General features: G+C 39.7%; 1 protein-coding gene across 2 annotated transcripts in view; it reads left to right on the top strand.

Annotated features, from left to right (window-relative positions):
• The window catches only part of nlgn2b (neuroligin 2b), a 116,551-nt gene that overhangs the window by 37,397 nt on the left and 62,472 nt on the right, over positions 1-16,682 (top strand). The window lies entirely within an intron of this gene.

Genomic DNA, 16,682 nt, shown 5'->3' on the forward strand with positions numbered 1-16,682 from the left:
CTATCTACAAGATGTTGAACCTTACACAAAGTGTGAAGATATTGTATCACTAATTTATGATCAACAACCATGTGTTGTCTCTTTTTAACTGTGAAAAGCTGATTGTTTGGCTATAGGTTTTACAGACAGCAAACTAAAGCTAGTTGCTGCAACTGAAGAGGAACCTTATCCAAGTTTGCTAAAATATTTGAAACAAGGTTCTATTAAAAAATTATGCAATTCAGATTTTACCTGCAGTAGATTATGCTTTTGGTGACTTAATTTTGTATTAGTCCAGATTACTTGGTCTACAGAAGATGAAGAAGCTGTTACTAATACAACAAGAGCTGAAACCAAAACTGACTTCTACCATGTCAAAACCACTCCAGCCTCACAAACATCATACTAGTTTATAATAAGTATATAATAATATCTCATAAGCGTTTCAGCAATAGTCATGTTTACATTAAGTGCTTATGATTCACCTACTCATTACAGTTTGTGTTAAACAATCAGAAATTGCTACATTATGCTTTTAAATAGGATACAAATAGGAAACCTGAAAATATTACCCAGATTTACATTTAATCACATTTCACAAGTAATTTTGTTGGACTCAATGAATCCTCCTTTGTAATTAAACATCGTGTTCCTTAAAAAAATGCTTTAGAATTCTATGTTCTGAGGATCAAAAAAAGTTGAGCAGGTCCTCTGGACAGGTTCTTCTTGGTTGAAAGGTTTCGTCTCTTCTCCAAGAGACTTTTTCAATCTGAGGAGTTGTAGGTAAACTCAGCCTTATACTGTAAGTAGTACCTTTGCATAGTGGATCAACAAGTTTAGCATTGACAATCAAAACTGGTTGCTCTCATGGAAACGATAAGCGACCATCAGTGCACTAACTAATTTTTCAACTATAACAAAACCTTTATTATTTAGGCAAAAAGCCAATTTACACTTTACATACTGTTCATATCAGGTTATTATGTTGGTAATATTTATTCAAAATCTAAAGCTATTTTGAATACATTAAAGCAAATTGGGTTATTTCCTAAGGTTTACACAGAAGCTGATGACTGCTGACAGAGCAAGTGAGGGTTGGAGGCTGCACAACACTAATGATCTTCCTGTACAAAACACATACTGAGAGGGGAACACATAAAGGGATTCCTGTCAGAGTAACTAATAGAAAAGTAAATCATTGTAAATAGAAAAAGTGTCCAACTGCTTTTATTTTATATGTGAAATATTACTTCCTATCAGCCCCCAGTTTTCCAGGGACTCAATTTCACAATCCAAAACTGTGGACCTATCAGGCATCATGACCAACATTGTCAATTTTCTTCCTATAGTGTCCAAAAGTTCTCCAGATTTGGCTCCATTGGTCACCTTGGACCTGGTCAGCAGTATGAACCCCACAGAATGAGTTCAACTTAATTAACTGTCCTCTTTAAGCCGAGTATTTAATTTTTAGCCTTTGATTCACCATGATACCTTTTAAGAATAGCATCCATGTTTAAGGACCAAGAAGGCATGCTGTTTAAACGAAAGTGTTTACCATCCAAATAAAACAAGTCAGAAGAATCATGATGTCACATTTGTTAAACCTTTGTCTAAACATGGACCCCTTGCAGGTATGAAGGTATAAGTTTTCTAAAAGGGAACTGTCAGGATTCAGTTTTTGGCCTGCCTCACTCTGGACAGTTCTAGACTTTTCCACGCTAGATCACTTCCACCTGCCGTCTCTAATTAAGGTTACTCAATCAACCTGTCCACCAACCTACATAAACCCTCCCCAGTCAGCTCATCCCCGCCGGAACGTTCCGGCCAACGTGAATCCGTCGCCCACACAGAGCACAGAGAACCGGCCAGATGGACCCAGCCCTTTACCCCGTGAGCAGCGCAGTTAAGTCCATACTCCAGGGACTGAGAGGTTGTCCGGCCACTGTTGCTGCCCTGAGCCCACCGTCGCTGGGAGCGGAAGCAGCAGCCCAGTTACGAGACGTCTGGGAGGAGCAGGTCTCGAGTTTGATGCAGTGGCATCTTGGACACCCCCGGGGGACTTGCCTCCATTCTTTGCTCCCGAGTCCCATGAGGGGGTCCAGGAGAACCCGCCTACAGTCTTCGCTCCTGAGTCCCATGAGGGGGTCCAGGAGAACCCGCCGCCAGTTTTAGCTCCTGAGTCCCGTGAGGAGAGGGTCCAGGAGGTCCAGGATTTCTGGACTTAGTTTTTTTTTTTTAGGTCATCTGAGATCCGACCTTGAGGAAGGGGTGCTGTCACGAAATTTTTTTTGGCCTGCCTCACTCTGGACAGTTCTAGACTTCCACGTTTGATCACTTCCACCTTGCCGCCTCTAATTAAGGTTACTCAATCCACCTGTCCACCAACCTACTTAACCCTCCTCAGTCTGCTCTTCCGTGCTGGAACGTCATCCTTCTTTCTTCTACCTTCCTTCCTCTGTCTCCTTCACCTTCACGCCTGCATCTTTCTACCTGACCGTGCCTGCCTGCGGACTCACATGTCGCCCGAGGCTGCGGAGCCTGCCGGCTTCCCCTCGACCCCAGCGCTCGCTCGTCTGCCCAGGAGGCTTCCTGGCTCCCGTCGCCTGACTCAACTACGTAGCACAGCACCCACTGTCCTCCTGCTCCTTCCCGTCCGCTTGCTCCTGAAGTCATCATCCACCTGCTCCAGTCTGGTACAGCTCTCTGGTTTTCATCCTCCACAACCCATCTCCTCTCAATAAAACTCTCAAACGTAGTTCTGTGTGTGGTCGAATTCGGCTTCACCAGATCAGTTTTTTAAAAAAGAAGAAGAACGAATTCACCTCTCCTTGGTAACATCTTTAAAATGAGATACTAGAGGAAGGGCCTGCCTTTTTTCCAGCTCTATGGAACATATGGTAGCATATTGCTGCCCCTCCCCTACCTGTTACTGCTGTGCCAACTCTCAAATTGGAATGTTTGGGAATATTTCAGGTACCAAAAAACAGAAGTTGGCATGGTGTGGAAAGGAGCTCCACCCAATTTCTCTTATCAAGATTACATGTTTTAAAACTGCAATCAGAACATCTAAGCGACCAGCTAATTTTAGCTTTTACTATTGCTGCTACTCCATACAGAGCACGGCAAAGAGAAAAGGCTCTAAAAAAAAAAGGGCTTTTCAATTTAACAGGTGTTTATGCTAGACGTTTTGCTAAAGTCTGTATTTCAAAATAATAATAAAAAATAAATGTTATGGATACCGTCATAAGGAACACCGTGCCATATTTATGCAATTGTGGGCCAAGCGATGAGCTTATGTTATACATTTTTACTTTGCAACTTGGCATAAAACCCCGATACTGTGAAAAGATTGTGTTTTTACTCAAGGCTATCATTCTGTGGGGATCTAATAACAGTTTGTATTCCTGAAATATATTAGAAGAATTAAAAAAAATATCATGGTGTAAATCGCTAACATTTGTGTATTTTCACCAAAGTTGCAATGCCTCCACCCTTTTATAGGACTATATGTGTTGTTTTTTTTTGCATTAATTATCTTATTGAGAGCATTTGCGTAAGTAAACACACAGGAGAAAGGATGGAAGTATGTAGAATGCAAATGATAATGATGATTATAAGCAGCATCAGTGATAAATATTTAATAAGCATGTGATTAATGGGCTCACCTGGGAGATGCCCAGCAGTGTTCATGAAAGCACATGTTTATGCATCACTGCTGCAGGAAATGAAGAGCAACATGGGGAGCAGTCTGAAGCTGTGTATAACATTGCGCTATTTCAACTCCACATCTGAAATTATAGCACCTTGCAAAAATATTCATACCGTGTGCATTTTTTTTCCATCTTTAGTCACATAACAACCACAAACTTCAGTGTATTTAAATAGGATTTTATGTGATGAAACAATACAAAGTAGAGTTTTATTGTGAAGTGGTAGGAAAATGCACGATTTTCTTTATTGATTTATTTTTGTTTGGACAATAAAAAATCCCCAAAATGTACTATGATTGGTATTTGTTACCCACCATTCTGACAGGCTTAAATAAAAATCCAGAGCACCCAGTTGCCTTCAGAAGTCAGCAAATTTGTTAATCTCGTCCACCTATGTTTAATTTCACCTCACAGGTGCTCTGTGATGGCCTCAGAGGTTTGTTAGTTTCCCCACCAACAAAGTAATGGATATAGCAAACATGTGGAAGAAGGATCTCTGGTCAGATGAGGCCAAAAAAAATAAAAAAAACACAAATACAATCAATTTGATTGTAGTTGATGGCTAGATGGAAGGAGCTATTACAGATTAATACTGAGAAAAAATGGCTGCAAGAGACTTGAGACTGCACCAGAGGTTACATAACAAATCAATGTAGACCAAACTTTTTTCAGATTTTTCTTTGGCATGTCATAAAGCACCAATTTCCTCATCATATTTGAAACACATATATGTATCATTGTTATCGGAAACAGAATAAACACGGTTCTAAAAAAAAATAGCAATGCACAAGACTAGAGTGTGACAAAATTGACTTCCTTTAATCATACTAGAAAGTTAAATTAATGAGCAGTTCTGGCTGTGCAGTGTGTAAACTGTGCGCTGCATGTCACACACCCAAGGACAAGATGATGTTTAGTCTCCGGGCTTATTCCTTTGGGAAATGGTGTGCAAATGAGTGAGACAGATTTTACATGTAGACCTGTCTGCTTGTCGGATTCTGTCACTTATTGTCAGAGGTCACTGCTTACACAAGGCGGCTGCTGTCTCCAAGGACATGTTTTACCTTGTGTGTGAGAAAAATAGAGAAGCAGAGTGAATTACTCCTGGAATAAAATAGATGTTGTACTTTGTACCAAAGTCCCAGTCCCAGAAATTGTTTACAGTTGTTGGAGGTAGAGCGAGGTCGACCAGCTTCATTCAACCGTATTTGAAAGCTCGGTTGAGTTAAGCTGTGATCCAGAATGAGTTATGTACTTTTTGGAAAGCTTGAGAATTTAGAAAGTATATCCCATAAAAAAATGATCGAATTCATGATCGAACTCAATCTAAATTGATTCCATTTGTCAATCTCTTCACACTATAATTAGCGAGAATAGGAGTTCAGATATTTCTTTAAAATTTCTAAAAGAAAAACTTAAAATATTCTCATTCAAAACAAAATTCAATAAAAAATGTCTACAAATATTTTAAAAAGTGATGTCTTTGTGAGCTGTCCGTTCCACTCATTGATTTTTGCAACCATTGTTAGCCGGTCTGCTCTTAAAATAAGAGAGAGAGAAATGTGAGTTAGAATGATCAGATCATGCTAAAAGAGATTCATATAGACATAAACCTTAGCATTTACAGAAATTGAAGTGAGATGAGTGTGGAAAATAAAGTCAGTTGTTCTCGGGAATAACAACGGGAATGTAAATTTAAAATTAAATTCAATGTCATCATTGTTGACAATGTGTTGTTTTTTTTAAATAAAAGGATATAATGAATAGAAAGTTTAAGTTGTTAGTAGGATGGCTCTCGAGCATAGTTGCACTGTTTCTAAAAGGAAAACAAAATTGTGTTTGCAGTTTATTACTAAATATATCATACTTAGGAAGCCAATTGTCTGGCTCTGGATAACAGTCATAGTTGCTGTGGAAAGAAATATTGCCCAAACCTAAATACTACACATCTAAGACATTTGAGTTATTTTGTGACCAAGGACTGGGTTTGAAAAGATTAACCCATTGCCAGGATTACTAAACATGTAATACTGGGGTCACCAGTCCATCACAGTTAATTAAATTGGTTAAACATTAGCAGATTAAAAAAAGATACAGCCTTGCAAGATGGGGCTGTGGATGGAAGCCTCATTACTTTGTTCTCTTGTACTCTGCGTGTTTTTGTATGTTTATCCTGCTCTCCGCCAGCATCATGTGGTCACTTTTAGTAGAGAGGAACTTCTAAACATCAGAGATTCCTCTTAGGCAATAGTTGCTACATTTTTCACCAGCCCCAACTTCACTGTCATCTTGGTTTGCTGCACAGAGGCTCTCTATAGCATTTTCCTTCGAATTGCCCAACTCATGTGCACACTTCTTTATTTTGTTGAGCATGCAATTTTTTAAACAATTAATAATTGTATTGTATTTTTTTTTTTACTTACATTGTGTGTTTATGCAGACTGTACAGTCTCTTCTTCTTTTACCCTTTTGTATATCTGCATGCTTCCATTTGCCTTTCACCCTGGTACACCAGAATTTCCTCACTGTGAGACAATAAAAGATATTTCTATTCTCATTCTATTACCGGAGACCCGGACTACATAAACCGGCAGATGAGCTTGTGAAGCTTCAGTAACGGAGACTCCAGGCACCTTTGCCCCCATCCACCTGGCTAATGGCGGCTCCCTGGACCAACTGCTGCTCCTCAACTTCAAAAACACAGACTTCCTCGGATCTGTCGTCCTCTGTTCCACCAAAACGTGGCCCCCACCACAACCTTGCACATCAGAAGCTGAAAAAAAAAAATGCTTGCTTAGCTGATAACAGACGTGGAGAAAAAAACAGCCAAACTCTCCTCAATGTTCTTGGGAATCTTAACAGTAAACATCCAAAATACAGACAGCATATTAAGTGTCACAATAGGAATAAAAACGCTCTGGAGCACTGTTAGCCATCTTTAAAAGAGGAGCTGCTTTTGGGACTTTCTGATCACTGTCTGTCTCATTTAGTTCCTACTTATAGGCAGAAAACAATAACTTCTAAGCCTGTTACAGGCCTCATTTGACCGCACTGATTGGAGTGTTTTTGGAGCTTCAGCCTGAATGAACCTGCTGAAACTGTGACTTCTTAAACCACCATAAGTTGTAACAATAGACTCTATTTGAGAAATATCTATTGTAGATGTAAAAAACAATACAGTAAAAATACTGTAAGAGGTTTAGTTTTTTGTTACAAATTTAAATAAAATATTGTCACACTGATGTCGACATGTTGGTTAAACTGCAATGCATTCTGGGTAACTGATGTATTCTAGGTCCGTCCAGCCAAAACAGCAGTGGGTAACATTAAACCTTTTCAGTTTGAACTTAATGAGAATGTAATAATGATAATACTAATAATAAATAATAAAACAACGAATGATGCGTACCGCTTGTAGGATTGTATGATCAGGAAGTAGTGCTCTGTGTCCGGTGTCAAATCCAATAACACTCGCTTAGGATCTGATTGGTCCGGTCTTCAGTCTGTTAACACCTGCTTGGGGTCCGGTCTTCAGTCCGGTGTCGGGTCCGTGATTGCACATTCGGTACCGGCGGCGGTGGCGGTACCGTTGTTATTTAAAAGGGCTTCCAGCGCTGCCTGTCTCTGATGTTTCGGCCAGCGTCTTTCATTTGGCAATGCAGCATGTTTAGGCGCTTTATGGATAAACATAGTCGGCTCACAGTAATTTCAAAAGTTGTGCTGGTTAACATGAAGATAATCATATTAGCTCGCTATCTGACATGTTTCCATGAAGCCCAGTTGGTTCAGCAGAGAGAAGTTGAATTTCCACTAACAGCAGATAATGAATTGGCAGAACACGTTCATACTTAGCCTGGATAAGTGTTTCGGTGCCAGATCTGTTTGGCATTTTGTGACCTTCCCGTTCTGGCTTAAGTCGTACACTGTGTGTCTATTTCATCCCCAGAAAGATGCTCACTGATCATGTTCTCGATGTTACTCTTTAGATGAAAAGAAATTCAAAGCCTCCTTTTCTTCCTGCATCTGTTCACCCCTCCTGTTCTGTCCTCGCTGAAAACGATTCCTGCCTCTTCTCCTTTCCACTCTCCTTGCTCCTCCATCTTTATGCGGATGGCAGTGGAAGGGGTCCTTGCTCTGAATGCAGATGAGCTTAGTGCCCTTCCCCAACCAGGCCAACAAAGCACACTTGACTAGAATGAAACTCAAACAAATCTTTGCATAATGTAAATAACACAAATATTCTCTCGGACTGAAAAGTTAGTCCCTCCCCTCCGCCCTCGCCCTCCTCCTGCTCTCCTTTTTATCTCTCTTCCTCCTTCCCTCATGTGTGGATTGTTAGGAGAGAGAAGCGTCTCACCGCTTTCCTATTTCCTCAAGACACTCCCCAGGCAAAGGGCTGAGATCCTTCATTTTTATTACCACTAGAGCAGCCATTTACCGTGCACTTTATTAAAAACCATATTTCAGGGGACATGACTGCAGGGGGAGGTTGCAAGGATGGAGGTGGGTGCACCATGAAGAGATGGAGAGCAAAAAGGATTGAGCTGCATGTGCAGCACATTGCTGTCGGGATGCTTGTTTATGTGTGTGTGTGTGTGTGTGTTTTCATATGTGCATGAGAGGAGGGGTAAGGAGGGTGACGTCGGTGGTGGGGGGTGTTGTCAGGGCCATGTCTGACACGTTGTCAAGAAGACAGGCCAACTTCAGACTTGACGGAGGGCAGCTTCATCCCATTTACTGGTCTGAGGAAATGGAGAGGGACGGGAGACAGCTTGCGTTCTAGCCAGTAGCTCACTGAAGCGAAAAGAAGTGCTGTTGACTGAGAGACGGCGCTGCGTTAGGTCAAACAGTACAGTCCTGGGACATCCCGAGCTAAATGTCCCACCACAGGCCACTGAGTTTTACTGAACGGTCGCCCATCACATGATGTGGCAGCCGGCATAACAATAACCCTCTGTTCCGGGACCCGATGAAAAAGATGCTTTTGACCCTTAAATTGCTATGTTTGTTGCACACTTTAAAAATCACAAACAAACAAAAAAAAAAAACATCCTGTTTTTGGGCTGAAAAGCTATTTTTAGTTGTAAAAACCTGAAAAAGTAAATGTGACATATAGGGACAATAATTTAAATTAGCGCAGAAAAGCAAGGTAGTTGTAATCCTTAACGTTAATGAGTGAGTTGTCAGTACTTATACCTTTAAGTTGTAGGTTATTTCAACTGGTGAAAGTTCTGCTGGCTTTTGTTTTGAGTTAGAGACTTCATTTAATGTTCAATTTTAACAATAAAAACTGCTGCCAAACGGAATTCTGTTGTACTGTCTGTGCAATGACAATATCGCCTCTCCTTTATCTCTCAAGTTTAAAATTTTACAACTCATGCTTAAATTACCAGAGGTAAGGATTTGTGGCTGGTAGAGTGTGGCCTAGTGGTTAGAGAGCAGGGCATTTGCTGCAATGGTCGCTGGTTCAAAGTTCAGATTGTTGCTGTTCCTGAAATAAAAAAGCACTTGGTTGTAATGCCGATGGCAAATTTCTCCACTGAAGGAAAATAAGGGCTAACTGAAAAGCATAACTTTGTTTATGTAAGAAGTTGCAGATTCATAGTGTGTACATCAGTAACTGCTACTTTCATATAAATTGAAAGAAATCAGGATTCCAAGTAACAAAAACATAAAATTCAAAGTTCGGCAAAACGTAAATAGTTAAGTTGAAGTCCTAAGCTTAAAATATTCCTGAAGTTTGTTGCCTTTACATTTTGAGTTCTGCCTACTGTTCTTTTTTCACAGCGCATGAGCAACATACAGTGGTCATAAAAACACTACCCACACCTATTAGCGGGGTGCATCTTTACTTAACAGTATTTGCCCACTCAGTTTTGCATAAACGCTTCAAATCTGTTACAATGTGAGGGGATCTCACTTGCACAGCCCTGTCTGTGTGAACCACACAGATTTCCAGCCCAATTCGGGTGTGGGCTCTTGCTGGCCCGCTGCACTGGTGACGCATTCTTTTCTTGATTTGGATCTATGCTTTGGGTCTTTGTGGTGCTGAAAAAATAAGTTTGTCTTCATCTTTGGCGCTCTAGCAGAAACTTCAAGTGTTTGTGCCGACACTGACTTGCATTAAGAACTGTTCATAATTTCATTTGCCTTGATTAAAGCCCCAGTTCCAGATATACAAAATAACAACCCTAAAACATAATGCTGCCACCGCCGTGCTTCACTGTTAGTGGAGTTGTTGGTCATGTTGTTTTGAGACTATACTATGCAGTGTTGTTTTTTGCACCAAATGCACCATATTGGCCATAAAGTTCCTATTTTGCTACATCAAAAAATAACACATTTTCTCACATGCCTTACTGCATGGCTTCCTACACCTCTCAGCCTAAGACCCCCAAAATAACAGTGCCAGGGACCGGCGACCCCCTTTTGGTGGCATTGGGGTGGGGGTGGGGGGGGGGGGGGCATTTTCCTTTTCTTTTTAGAAATTTGGTGAATATTGTCTTAAAATTGTGGGAATGAAGAAGTCATTTTATGAAAACTCTTCCCCCTGTATAAAAATGAGGAATGTTGAGCATCTTGTAAAGTTATACTTTGGAGTTGATTTTACTATTAAGGAAATAGTACATCTTTTTAGCAAATCAGCATCAAATTATTATTAGTGTTAGGACTTTGAAATGATTATGCAATCAACCGTGTCACTTTATTCTCTGAATATTATGACGTAATTCTCGTAATGATCTTTATTCTTGTACACCAAATATTCAGAGTTTATTCTTGTGATTAAAAAAAAAACAAAAAATGTTGTATTACAGTCTTTTTAGATTAAAGATGATAAATTACAGAGAAGTAAATTTCCACAAACAAACGCAGAAATTTTCAGAACAATTTCACATATTTGCGAGAAAAAAGTCGGCTGTTTTCTGATGTCAAAAAGTCGTAAAAAAAAAAAAAATCTTTCTCAATGATTAAAGGCATATATTTTCTACATTAAAACAAGTATATCTCTGATATTTTAAGAAGTAATAATTAAAAAAAAATTGGATGATCATTTGGATCATCTCCCGACCCCCACCTCTGCTTTAGAGACACTTCAAACATGTTTTTCTTACAAAATGTAGCTGGGTTTGAAAGTTTCATATTTATAAAAGGCATCTTACTTCCCCATAGCCCAGACAGATGACGAATGTGGGATATTGTTGTTAAATGTACTACACAATCAGTCCTTGCCAGACTATCCTGTAGCTCCTCCTTTGCTGTTGTTGTAGGCCTCTTGACAGCCTTTATGAACAGTTTTCTTCTTGCCTCTTCCCAGGGACAGTTTCCCAGTCGATTGTACCATCGCAGTTGTTTTCTCCACTTGCTGATAACCATATTCCATTGTGTACCAATACCATTGAAAATTATTTTGTGTCTTTCTCCTGACTGAGGAATGTTGACAGTAAAATCTCTGATGAATATGGGTGCTCTATGCAGACTGTGGAACAGCTGAACTTTATCTGGAGTTCATCTCGTATCACTGTAAAATAGTGATGCCAATTATTTAATTGTCTGCTGTTAATGGGGGGAAAGTTATAGCTATATTTATTATTCATCCTTTGTCTATAACCGCTAATTTTCTGCATGGTCCAGGGGGGTTGGTGGGTCTGGTGATCATTTGGCAAAAGGCGGATTACACCCTGGACAAGTTGCAAGTCCAACGCATTGCAACACAGAAACACACAGAACATCTATGCACACACACATTCATACCTTAAGGCAATTCACAGTAACTGATTAGGCTACGTTCACACTGCAGCCTGAAGTGACCCAATTCCGATTTTTTTGCCCATATGCGACCTGGATCTGATCTATTCATGACAATCTGAACAGCACAGATTGGATTTTTTCAAATGCGACCCAGGCCGCTTGGATATGTGGTCCTGAATCCGATACGTATCTGATCTTTTCAAATGCGACCTGTGTCTGTACGGCCGGGTCGCATTTATCTGACCTGTACGTCACCGATACTCGACAAACCTCACTATTCTGCGTCCTGCTATGCAGAAACGGGAAGAAAGGCGACACCCATAGCGGACAACAATGAGAAGCAGTCAGTGGACGGAAAGCTCCGGTTAGAAAAGGAATTAAAGAACGCAAAATGCGCGCCAGCATTATAATCCATGTTTTCTTCCGCAAACACTGAGGACGCTTGCTACGTGTGACGTCATCGCGTCCTCGAGTGCGCATGCGGGACTCTTAGGTTGAACGCATTCAGTTCACACAGGAGATCACATACAAGTCGCATATATTTGGAAATGTGAACGGACACGCAAAAAAAATCAGATTTCACACAAAAATCGGAATTGAGCATCAAGGCCTCCAGTGTGAACGTAGCCTTAGTCCTGTTTTGTACTTTGTGAAGAAGCTGGAACACCTGGAGAGAGCTCATGCATTCAAGGGGAGAACATGCAAACTCTGTGCACAATGAGCCCAGGCCGGCATTGTTGCTGCACGCCAACATTTCTAACCAGTGCGCCCCTGTGCAGTGATATTAAGATCCATCATAGCATTCCTTTAGAACCATAGCAGTTTTTTGTGGACTCTGCTTGTATGAAATAACAGATGGACTGCTAAAAACCCTGTGATGCAGTACCTACTATTACCATGCTTACTGTTACCATAATTAATGTCACATGATATTTGTGTATTTTATTCAGTCTATATCATCCATCCCTGCTTTAAAACGGTAGTGATTCCTCTTTAACATAAGTTTGAATGTGGTGGTTTATTCTGGACCCAGCCACAAATACTACTTATGCAAGTGTGTGCACACTTATGGGGCCACATTGTTTCAGCGGTTCTTGGTTTAAAATGTATAGTTGTTTTGCCATTTGAGGCCTATGGGTTATGGGTCACATTAAAGGTGGAAAAGGTTCTAAAATACACCTTGGTCTCATTTTCTACCCAACAAAAACCTTCCATTTATTCAATACTGTGTGTAGGCTTTTTTATGTCTACTGCATATAGTCTCTCGTATTGTAATGTGCTATTGAAACCTGGACTGTCTATTGAACAAATGCAAATGATGTACATATAATAGCCAGTAAATATATCTGTAGTTTAACCTCAATGGAAACACGTTAGACATCGTATTTTACTGTCATTTAAATGTTTTTTTTTTTTTTTTTTTTTTTTTAAACCCATCTTTGACCTTTTTGTGAAAGCTGTCAAGCCGCTGTCTGAGGTGAGAACTTGTTACCCTAGAAACCAAGGCAATAGAGGTGGTGGTTTGCTTTCCACAGGAGAGCAAAGTAATTTCAACACATCATTGGGCTCCACCAGAATGATTAGAGATTGTGGTCATTTCATAAATTTCTGTGAGACCAGACTGATATTGAAAAGGATTATATACAACCTTAGGAGCCTCAGTGGCAGCAAATCAAGAGAGAGAAAAGCAGAAACCTGCTCAACCCTTCCACACAAATATATAGACACACGTTTAGATTTTTTTTTATTTTTTTAGTATCTAAAAGTAAAAGAGAAAACCGAGTGCTGAGTATTGCAGTGCATAACAGTACATCATCTTATAATGCTAATTGTTATAACGCCTAAGATTTTCTTCCCTGCAATAAACTATAACTCTCCCTCAATCTGTTATTGGGCTATTATTGGGAAATATATACATGTCTGTTTAATGCACCAGCAGACAGAACCGATCCATTTAAATTTAGATTAAAAAAAAAATAATTGTACTTGAAAATGTTTAGATGTAATTGAAGCAATTCAAGCTTAAAGCGGCAGTATAAATATTTAATACTTTTTAAAGGGTGCAGTGGGTAAAGCATGGGCAGTTAGTATCTTAATAACTTTTCTTTATTTTGTAAAAATACAGATAAGTTTTTCACAGAGAGTCCAATCGGAGCCAAGGCAGGAGAGGAATTCCACCATTTTACAACCTGCTAAGTCTTTTACAAAAATCCTAATACTTTATGCTCACATTATTTTAGAAGCTCTTTTTATCACTCTCTCGCCTTTTGCCATATAGTATTACTGACACATAAGTCTTTAGTTATTTACATTGAAGACCATGGTGAGCCTCTGTTACTTGTAAGGACACAACCATGTGAAACCTAAATGGTAAAAAAAACAACAGAAAATGTACACAGAAAAGCATATTCAACCAGAGTTCTGCTCCAAAAGTAATGCCATGTTAAAACGAAAGCAGTTCAAGTGAACATTATGTGGTTAATTTGTACATTTAGGTAGTAACTCCGGGGCACAAGATCACAGATTTCTGTGAATATGACCGCTCACCAGAAAAAATTAAAAATAATTCCTGATGTCAAAGATTCAGAGTAGCAGTTTGTTTAAGGCTCAGGGAAAATCTAGTATTCTAGTTAATTACAGAAGGAAGACCTAAACAGAGTTATCTAAAGCAGATAACACCCCAACAGCTAATCACCTCTCCGCAGACCTTTATTTAAAAAAATAAATAAATACAAATGCACAGAGCAATGATGTTAAGTATTCTATTCATTGTGGATTGAGAAGTTTGCTCATCTATAACGGAACAAATAATCTGATTTTTATAGTAGTTTGATTATATTGAGAAGAGACACATTATATGGAAATTAAAAATTGATTTGCCAGTCATTGTGCAAAGTAATTAGTTGTTTCCTAACAACCCAGTCAGACTTTTGACTCTCCCAGATTAGTTATCTGCACATGTGGCACAAAAATCCATCACTTAATGTGTTACAGATACTTTTTACCTCAATTTGTTTTGTGTACAAAGCACAGCTGTCCACAGAATCAATGGCTTCCCTTACAACTTCACCACCAACATGGACAGAGGCGAAGAGCTGTTAAAGGACATCGGGGGCAAGGTAGTAGGTCTGCACGAGGCTGGAATGGTCTACCTGACCTTCAGTAAGAAGCCTGATGAGATGGAGAAGGTGACAACTTTTGGTCATATTATGTAGAATCGGAGAAATTAACAAAAGACAGTCACACTTAGCCGGTAGCTTCATGTAACGTCTTTCGTTACAGGGTGAAAATAATTTCAAGGAAAGCAATGGATCAGCTCGCAAATAATTAGGAGGAGCTTGTTAATGATCTGAGAGCAGTTAAGACAAAATGAATCAAAGACACCAATGAAAAACTCTGTAACTGTAATGGATCGAAATCTAGCGCCCTTCTGCAAAACAAGCCACATCTACAGATTAGGCTTCGGTTTACAGGTGAATGTGTCAATGATTCAGATTGGGAGAATCCAATGTGGTCAGATTAGACTGACATTATAAACTCTTTGGCATCTAGTTAACCTGCCATGTGTGGAGGATCAGAAATGCTGATAGATCCAAAGAACGACATACTCAAGCACAGAGGTGGGAACATTGTGCATTTGACTTGTTGTTTTTTTTCTGCCAAATGTACAGGAAAACTATTCTGCACTGATGAGCCAATAGATGGGGTAATGCAGTATCTTGGATACGAACCTTCTTCCCTTATCCATAATACTGATGGGGTAGTGGATATGTCTCTCAATTTGAAGATGAGCTAAAACATACAACCATGGCAATGAAGGAGTGGCTAAAGGAGAAGTACATAAAGGTCATGGAGTAGTTTAGCCGGTCTCCAGACCTCAGTCTTGCAGAAAATACACGAAAATACAAATTGAGATTTGAGTGACCAAGCAGCAGCCAAGAAATTTAAAATACTGAGAATTGTTGTAAAGGTGGATGTAGCCAAAATCCCTCTTAAGATGTGTAGGAACCTGGAGACCATCGACAGGACATATCTTACTGAGCTTGCCAGTTTAAGTCACGCTTTTCTATCAAAAGTTTATTTTCTTTTCCCCACATTACAATAAAACTACTGTTACAAATTAGAGATTATTCCGTTCTTTATAGGGGAGCAAACCAGAAGGTGTTTAGTAAAATCAAATATTACCTTTTCACCTTGTTCTGCCTTAATGTAAATACATTCATTTTTGGCTGGTTTGATCCGGAAATATTCTCCAAACTTTGCAAAAACTCTTGACATTTTTTTTTTACAAGCCCCATGAATGAAATCCTTACAATTTAATCATATTCTCCGTTACAGGATGTGACTGGCTGAGTGGTGCTCATCCTAAGATACAGTTTCCCTCTTTAAGAAGGAATGGGAACTGAACTGTAACCAGAGTCGTCTCCGTTAAGCGGAAAGGTGTGGTTTCAGAGTGGTGCTAAGTAGTGTGGGATCGCTGACAATCCAGAGGACTAATGGGCCTTTCTATCCATTACCAGCCGTCTAACAGTTTTTTCTAGCCCAGGACCTATGGCTGTACCATCTCCTGCGATGGCAGTAAGTGCTTTCTGGTTCAGGCGCCTGCAGTGTGGTACTGAGAGGATGCACCTAATCCACTCAGCATTGATCTATACCCATTAAGAAGAAAGATAAACATTTTATATCTGGAGAGCATATTCATACAGATGGGGGAGCGAGGATGCAGGAATACAATGGTGGGACGTGGTGAAGTCCTGCATCTCCCCTGTCAATAGATGCGCAGCACTGTGAAAAGGGTACATGCCAGCGCCTCACTGTGAGGTTTCCTGCAATGGGATAGAAGCAAAGATGTCAGCAGCGCATCGTCAGAATGATAAACCTCCTGGTATTCCAAATACAATGTTTTTTTTTTTTTGTTTTTTTTTAAGAACGACCGCAAAGCTCACTAATGGAGAGAAGGTAAAATGCCTCTGGGGGGGTTTTAGGATGACATCAACACATGATGGACAGTGGTAATATAGTACCTCGCAAAAGTATTCATATCCCTTGAGCTTTACAAAATTTGTCTTATTGCCATCAGAAATCTAAATGTATCATAATGGGATTTTGTGTGACAGACCAACACGTGGTAACACATCATTGAGAACTGGTAGGAAAATGTACAGTCCATGTGCATTTGCTTTTGTGCACTCTGCTCAGATGTGCTTTTTATATCACAGCAATACAGTAATTTGTTAACGTATT

Source organism: Fundulus heteroclitus, chromosome 11, assembly GCF_011125445.2.
Source record: "Fundulus heteroclitus isolate FHET01 chromosome 11, MU-UCD_Fhet_4.1, whole genome shotgun sequence".
NCBI classification, from domain to species: domain Eukaryota; kingdom Metazoa; phylum Chordata; class Actinopteri; order Cyprinodontiformes; family Fundulidae; genus Fundulus; species Fundulus heteroclitus.